Consider the following 8,764-nt stretch of genomic DNA (forward strand, 5'->3'; position numbering starts at 1 on the left):
GATGAGGAAGATCATTCCATACAAGGGAGAGGATGGACAGGCGTATGCAAGCCCATTTTTTTTAAATGAGAAACTTTTTCAGAGACCATATCCTTTAAGGATATACTTTCTTCCATGACCATCTGTTAGGTGTTGGCAGAAACCTATCACTTGGGATATATTTTCCCCAGGTTCGTAGGAGGTTGACAGGAGTTACTTCTTCGACTCATTATACAGGTCTAAGTGCTTGGACATTCCTAGAATTAGAGTAGCCATTTTGCTTACAGGAATTTCCTCCGTCTTTAAGATAAGTTTTCTATGAGAGAACAAAGGTTTATTACCTCCGCCAACGAAGTTGGAGGGACGTTATGTTTCCGCCCCTGTTTGTGTGTTTGTAATTTGTGTGTTTTTTGTTTGTAAACAGCTTCCTGGTCAAAATTTTAATCGTAGAGTAATGAATCTTACAGCGGTTAACCATTATGTAAACAGCTGGAAATTATTAATTGTTCTGTAACTGAAATACAAACCACGCTATTTACATGGGGTGATTACTTCGGCGCAGCCGATGACGAGCCATAAAGTTTTAACGAGGGTTTCCTACCCCACCGCTAGTTAGCGGGGGGGGGGGGGGGGAGTAGGGAGGGGTAGCTAGCTACCCCTCCCCCTCACACACACTGGAGAATACTCCACTTTACTTTTGGCTCGGATAGTGATCAGAAGTCTCCGCTCCCATCCTCACTTGACGGCCATTATTGTTTTGTCTTTTAACTTACCTTTTCTTATACTTGATATATTTAAACATTATAGATGTTTATGTATATTTTGGTGTATAGAAGATAGTAAGTTTCTTTTGCTTTCGGTGTTGTGCGGTGTGTGTTGTGTACGTTCTACGAGAGTATCGCCGGCTTTGCAGGCCACTACGATCTTTTCTTGATCACGGCCTTTTCACTCCTTGGCCACCATGGTTGCCTTCGTGGAGACCGGCCCTTCTCTTGAGGTCGTTCACCTCTTACTCCGTACTACGCCTACGATAGCCTCTCAGGACCGAGTCTCTATTTCGTTTTATTTGTGTCAGTTATTTTTATGAATATAATTGTGTTTTAACTTTTCTGCTCAGGGCTCACGTCCCTTCGGGGGTCGGTGATCCTTGGTACATTCAAAGTCAGTTGCATAATTATAATGTTATAATTCTGTTTTGTTAACCTTCGTCCCCCCCCCTCACCTGGGCATGCCAGGTGGGGGAGGGGGGGCGCATACCTCCTTTCGTTCTTATGTTTTTTCCCTCGGGGTTTCTCTTCGGAGTTTCACCCGGGGGAATTTCTGTTAAATAATTATTCTGTTTTATTTTCCAGTTTGCGATGCTGTTTCTTCGTGCCTGTTGTGTGCCTTCGAAGCAGAGCTGTCCTGTTTTTCCTGCGAAGTCGGCTTCGCCGCCGTCTCACAAGGCGTTCGTCAGGGGCATTCCTTCTCTTAGAAGTTCCCCCGTGACTACTGCCAGCTCTTCATTGCATCCTAGAACGATAAGGAGGTTCGCCTCCAGGGTAGTTAGTTAACTTCCCTTTTTACTTTCCTTGGTCTTTAGGCGGTTATGCTTTGGGGGCTGAGCGGCCGCCCCTGTGACTTGCTCAAGGGGCTGAACGGTTGCAAGGCTAGACCATGGTACTAACGACTATGCTCTTGGGGCTGAGCGGTCGCTTCTGTAGCTACGCTCAAGGGGCTGAGCAGCTGCAGGATCAGCCTAGCCCTCTCTCGTTTGCGAGGGAGGCCGCAATAAGGGCTCCTCCTTGGAGGATTGCTCCTTTTGTCTCTTCTAAGAAGTGTCCCCTCCCGTTCGCGTGAGAGGACACTCACAGAGACTCCTCTTCGGAGGATTGTTCTTGTTTACGTCTGCTGATCTCAGGGCCTTTCGGGGCTCCATCACCAGTCTCTTCTACGAAGTGCTCACCTCTCTCGTTCGCGAGAGAGGCCGCTCATAGAGACTCCTCTTCGGAGGATTGTTCCTGTTGACAACAGCTTGCTGTTCAGTCACTAGCATTTCGGTGTTTAGTGATAGGGAAACTTCGGTTTCCCTTTTTTCCCTGACCCTTCGGGGTCTCGGAGCTTTAGTTACGCAGGTCCCTCGGGCTCTCGTAACTTTAGTCACTTCTACACTTCTGTGATTAGTGACGGAGAAACTTCGGTTTCTCGTTGCGTTGACCCTTCGGCGTCTTGCAACTAATCCTCAGTGTACCTGTTGCCTGCTGTATCCGTTCCTGACTGCAGACGCGCCTTGGGTGCCCACGCCCCCGTTATCTAACGGGCTCCTCTCTTCTGGGCAGGAGAGACTTTCTCACACTTTGAGTAAGTCCCTTAAGTGCCAGGCTTCACCTGCGCGCCAACGTTCCCTTACGCGCTTGCACTCGACTGCTGTTCCTGCTGTTCCTGAGTCTGCCTTCAGAGACACCCTGTTCCAGTATTCAGTTAGGCTGCTACCAACGTTCCCTGCGCATTTTGCGCACATCGTTGGGGTTCCTGAGATAGCGCACTGACGCTCACCAGCGTTTCAGCCTACGGTGTCTCTAGTCTCTTCTACGAAGGCCACCTCTCCCTTTTGCGGGAAAGGTATCTCACAGAGACCACTTCTCGGAGTGTTTAGTAGTCCCTCAGTTGATCGTCGGCACTGAAGTAGACCTCCTGGTCCTCTTCAGGGGATGCCCTCCCTTTTAGGGACACATCCCAGTTCCTGATCTACGAGTTAGCGATCCTTCAACCATTCCCGACGATCTTCTGCTCGCGCTAACGCCCGCACGTGGAATGGTTTCCCGTGCGCGATCGTCGACGATCGTTAGCCAACGATCTTCTGTTCCTGCTAACGCATAAGCGTTGATGATCGCCCGCACGCGGGATGGTTTCCCGCGCGCGATCTCGCGATCGTTAACGGTTTAGCCGACAATCTTCTGCTCTTGCTAACGCGTAAGCGTTGATGATCGCCCGCGCGTGGGATGGTTTCCCGCCCGATCATCGACGATCGTTAGCCGACGACCTTCTGTTCCCGCTAACGCGTAAGCGTTGATGATTGCCCGCGCGCAATCTCGCGATTGTCAAGGGTCGTTAGCCGACGATCTTCTGTTCGCGCTAACGCGTAAGCGTTGATGATCGCCCGCGCGCGGGGTGGTTTCCCGCGCGCGACCTTCAAGGCCCTTCCGCTCGCGATCGTCAATCCGGCAACGATCGTTAGCCGGCGATCTTCGGATCCAGCGCTAGGCGCTCAAGCGCTGACAATCTTCTTAGTGTGCGTAAGCGCCGAAGATCTGTCTGTGCGCGGGATGGTTTCCCGTGCGCGACAACGAGACCTTCCACGCGCGGTTCTCCGCACGCGATCTTCGACGGCCGTTAGCCAGCGATCTTCGGATCCGGCGCTAAGCGGAAGCGCCGACTATCTTCTTAGTAAGCTTGAGCTCCGATGATCAACGAGGCCATCTGCGCGCGGTTCTCCGCCAATCTTTGGATTCGGCGCTAGCCGGACGAGCGCCGACGATCTTCACAGAACGCGTGAGCACCGAAGATCATTCCGTTCGCGAGATGGTTTTCCGCGCGCAACCATTGAGGCAGAAACTCGGGGCCTATTCCTGGATGATCTCCGTTATCAGCCAAGGATATCGCGTCCCGTTCATAACATCTCCCCCCTGACAGCGAATCCAGTGTCGTTGAGCTCTCTTGCCATGGGATCGGCAAGAGGGCAAGTCCTTTGGGCAGAAGTCAATACCATGTTGAAGAAGGACGCTCTCCAAGAGGTTGTCGACGGGTCCCCAGGCTTCTACAGTCGACTCTTTCTTGTAAAGAAGGCGTCTGGGGGCTGGAGACTAGTCATCGACCTCTCAGCTCTGAACAGGTTTGTCAAGCAGACCCCGTTCAGCATGGAGACGGCAGACACGGTCAGACTCGCAGTAAGACCGCGAGACTTCATGTGCACACTGGATCTGAAGGACGCGTACTTCCAGATCCCAATCCATCCGTCTTCAAGGAAGTACCTAAGATTCAGCCTAGACAACAAGATCTACCAGTTCAAGGTGCTGTGTTTCGGTCTCTCAACAGCACCTCAGGTTTTCACCAGAGTGTTCACCCTGATATCTTTGTGGGCACACAAGATCGGCATTTGTCTCCTCCGTTATCTGGACGACTGGCTGATCTTAGCAGACTCGGAGTCAACCCTTCTTCGACACTGAGACAAACTTCTGGGGATTTGCCAAGATCTAGGGATCATGGTAAATCTCGAGAAGTCTTCTCTGCTTCCTACCCAAAGACTGGTATATCTAGGCATGATATTGGACACCAATCTCCACAAAGCCTTCCCATCAGACGACAGGATAGCAAGGCTGAGGAAAGTCGCAAGTCCTATCCTCAGACGAGACGAACTCCCAGCCCTATCGTGGTTACGTCTCCTCGGCCATCTCTCATCCTTGGTCCGTCTAGTTCCCAACGGTCATCTCAGAATGAGATCCCTGCAATGGCGACAAGTCCTGGTGGAGTCAAGGACACGATTCCCCGGACGTCTTGATCCCTATGGGTCTCGCGGAACGGACGGACCTTCAGTAGTGGGTGACAGGCGAGAACCTACTTAAGGGAGTGGATCTTCTCGTCCTCCCCCCGGATTTGATGCTGTTTTCGGATATCTCAAAGAAAGGATGGTGGGCCCATGTTCTGAACCACAGGACCTCAGGCCTGTGGTCAGAATCAGAAAAGTGCCTCCATATAAATCTGCTAGAAATGAAGGCCGTTTTTCTGGCCGTTCAACAGTTCCAACAGCACCTGGCGGGTCACTCTTTGGTGGTGATGAGCGACAACACCACAGTACAGTAGTGGCTTACATCAACAAGCAGGGAGGTACCTTTTCAGAACAGCTATCCCATCTTGCAGTAGAGATACTGAGAGGGACCGAAGTCCACTCGATTCCACTTTTGGCTCGCTTCATTCCGGGCAAAAGGAACATGCTCTCCGACAGTCTGAGCAGAGCGTCTCAGATAGTGAGTACCGAGTGGTCTTTGGATCGTCAAGTAGCCAACAAAGTCCTGACTTTGTAGGATTCCCCGACTGTGGATCTGTTCGCGACAGCGTTGAACTTCAAACTGCCGCTGTACTGCTCCCCAGTCCCGGACCACAAGGCTCTCTGGCAAGATGCTTTCCAACAATGGTGGGACAACATCGACGTATACGCCTTTCCCCCGTTCTGTCTGATGAGGAGTGTACTCAACAAGACCAAACTATAGGTCAACCTCTCGATGACTCTCATAGCTCCGCTGTGGCATCACGCAGAATGGTTCCCGGACCTCCTGCAACTCCTTACGGAGCCTCCGAGAGAAGTCCCTCCGCAACACAAGCTACTCAAACAACCACACGTCAACATCTTTCACAAAGCCGTAGCTTCGCTTCGGCTTCACGCCTGGAGACTATCCAGCATCTCCTCGCAGAGAGGGGATTTTCGAAACAAGTTGCGGAAAGGATGTCTGGACACCTGCGAAAGTCATCCGCAGGGGTCTACCAGGCGAAGTGGAGAGTTTTCTGTGGTTGGTGTTGTGGAAGGGGTATCTCTCCACTCGATGCCACTATTCCAGCAATAGCGGAGTTCTTCGTATACTTGCGAGAAGAAATGCGCCTTTCAGTCTTGGCAGTAAAAGGATATCGCTATGCCTTAAGTCTAGCCTTCAGGCTCAAAGGAGTGGACATTTCTTCTTCGCTAGAACTTTCTCTACTCATATGTAGTTATGAACTTACCTGCCCTCAGTCGGAAGTGAGACCTCCTCCATGGAACGTGGTTCGAGTTCTCAGGTCTCTTAAGAGACCTCCCTACGAACCATTACGCCAGGCTTCAGATCGCCACCTGACTTGGAAGACGGTGTTCCTACTAGCTGTGGCGTCAGCCAAGCGAGTTAGCGAACTTCATGGTCTCTCGTATGACATCGCCCATTCAAGGAGATGGGGGGAGGTAACGTTCAGCTTCGTCCCTGAGTTTATTGCTAAGATTCAGAATCCGGGAGTGCCGGACCCTCGCTTCGACTCCTTCCGGATTTCGAGTCTTTGTTCCATAACAGATGACCCAGACCATCTCCTACTGTGCCCAGTAAGGAGTCTGAGGCTATACCTGAAGAGAACAGCTGCAGTTTGTCCCCAAGTGCGGGCTTTGTTTGTTAGCTCTGGGAGATCGAAGAGGAGGGTTACCAAGAACACCATCTCAGCATGGATTTGAAAGGCAATCCATCTGTCCCTGAATCCGGACCCTCCTCCATCACGTCGTCCTAGAGCTCATGATGTCAGGGGAGTAGCTACCTCCCTGGCCTTCAAGAAAAACTACTCAGTGACGCAGGTTCTGCAAGCAGGGGTGAAGTGTCAAATGACCTTCACAGCCCACTACCTGCAAGACGTGACCCACAGGAGGCTCGATACGTTCTCTATCGGCCCTGTGGTGGCTGCACAACAGCTGGTTTAAACTTCAGGCTCCTTAATGGACAAGTAGCAGAGGGTTGAGGGCATTGTGACCGGTTTTAGTCTGCATGAAAGAAAGGGTATGTCTGGCTCTTATTCTTTTCTTCATCCTCCCCTCTCTTGGGGAAAGCAGCATCCTGGGTTCTCTGCACAGCTGACCTCAAACCACTGCAGGTAAATCATGTTCCCTTGTGTTCCTAGTACTGTATTAAGCTAATACTGTCACGTCCCCATACCTTGACGAGATGGTATCGGGAGAGTCCTAGCCTTAAGTTTCCATCTAAAGGACTTCAGGTCAACTTCCTAGGACGAGTCACTCTTCAAACCTTCACACACAGCTTACGTAGGCCGCAGCCCTTGCAGAGCAAGGTGCTAGCGAGGTGCAGGGACTCCTTATCGTTGAGTGCCGACACACTCAGACTCAGATACTGAGTCCCCGGGCAAAGCCAAAAGCCAGTACTGGCTGGGACTTACCACCCTTCCTAAGGGGTGAGTCACCCATATTAAATAGCGTGGTTTGTATTTCAGTTACGGAACAAATAACAAATTCGTAGGTAATTTGTATTTTTCCTAACTATACTAACCTTAGCTATTTAAACAAACTTCCCTGTCCCCCGTGAAGTCCTACCTCTAAGCAAAGTGAGCTGAGCACAGGTGTGTGTTAGGGGGGGGGGTAGCAAGCTACACCTCCCTACCCCCGCTAACTAGCGGTGGGGTAGTAAACCCTCGTTAAAATTCTAATGGCTCGTCATTTCAGCTACGCCGAAAGTAATTACCCATATTAAATAACTAAGGTTTGTATAGTTAGGAAAATACAAATTACCTACGACTTTGTCATATTTTCTGTCCGAAATCAGAACCTGTTATACAGTAAAACTTTACCAAAATTTTACACCAGGTTTTTCCCAATCATCTATTGACACTTGGAAGCCAATTCCTGAGGCATAGAAAATGGGAATTTTCTTCCTTCTAGTAAGATGTGGCTGCTGTACTACAAAGACAGTGTCCTTTGATCAGCAAAACCTTTACGCAAAGACACCATCTAACCTAAGTTTCCCCACCTAATCTAACCTACATGCCATGTCCTTACCTACTCGGACCCCTGTGTTTACTTCACACCCTCCTTTACTCCAAGCAAAGTAACACAATCTTATTTCGCCAAGGAAAAATATATTACAAGTAATAATTAAGTTTATGCTTGGCCCAACTGTTCATATATTACTTCAGCTTTGATCCTTAGCCTTTGCAACGGCACCATTATTCAAAGTCACTGAAGTTAGAATCTTCAGGTGGTGTTTTCTTTCAAAGGGACATCTTCCATCATATTAAAACTCACTTCACGAAAATGAGACATTGAACGATCACCAGAAAAATTCTCCCGAGAGTTCCCATTTCATAAAAATAAGGTGTAAATTTATAACTCTTGGTAAAATTGCCACGGGTATATGGTAGGAGTGGATTGGTCTCTACTATCCTTTGGAGGAAAACGGTTTCTTGCTCTTTGGGGTTTCTGATAGATCGACTTGTTCACCACCTGGCTGAGCAAGGAGCTTCCAACATTTGGATCCCTGGTCCCAGACCCATTGTCAGGGATGGAAGACACTTTCTACCTTCCCTGGGATAACATGGATGCTTACGCCTTTCTACCTAACGACCTTGAATATCAAGATGACCCTAGTGGTTCCAAAGTGTCCACACACTGAGTGGTTTCCTGATTTGCTGATGCTCCTCGTGAGTTTATGGAGAGAACTACCCATCTACGATTTGTATCGTAGATGGGATACTTCTCCGGTCAGAGCCTCTGCAATTAATAGTTAATTTTCTATTCTATCTTTGCCAAAAGAAGCATCTCTCAGTCTCTGCTATGAGGCAGGTCTTTAGAATGAAGGCCTTGGACCTCTCTTCATGGGAGTTATTCAGCTCATGAGGATCTTCAAGCAGTCTTGCCCTCCATGAGAACTCTGATCATCACAGTGGGACGTCAAGAGAGCTCTCAGCTCTTCTAGGTGGTTGCCATATGAACCCATGAGTAGGGAGTCAGATCAAGAACTGACCCTCAAGACTGTGTTCCTTCTTGCCTCAGCCTCGGAAAAGAGACTGGGAGAGTCGAGTGGCATCTCGTTTATCAGGAATCATTCTGGGGATGGAAGATCTTTACGTTTGTGAATTACTTTAAAAATTTGTGATCTTCATAGAGTTAATCCTTAAAATCTGTGGGCAAATTTGGCCTTTTTTTCTTTTCTTCCTCCTGACCAAAGATGTTTTGTGACAAGAGTATTGGATTTATATTTTGTGATTAAAGAGACTATGCATTGTTTAGACACGC

General features: G+C 49.2%; 1 protein-coding gene across 18 annotated transcripts in view; it reads right to left on the bottom strand.

The window, feature by feature from the left end:
- The window catches only part of LOC137633427 (uncharacterized), a 257,530-nt gene that overhangs the window by 168,949 nt on the left and 79,817 nt on the right, over nucleotides 1–8,764 (bottom strand). The gene's annotated exons all lie outside the window — the stretch shown is intronic.

This window comes from Palaemon carinicauda, chromosome 43 (assembly GCF_036898095.1).
Source record: "Palaemon carinicauda isolate YSFRI2023 chromosome 43, ASM3689809v2, whole genome shotgun sequence".
Classification (NCBI taxonomy): domain Eukaryota; kingdom Metazoa; phylum Arthropoda; class Malacostraca; order Decapoda; family Palaemonidae; genus Palaemon; species Palaemon carinicauda.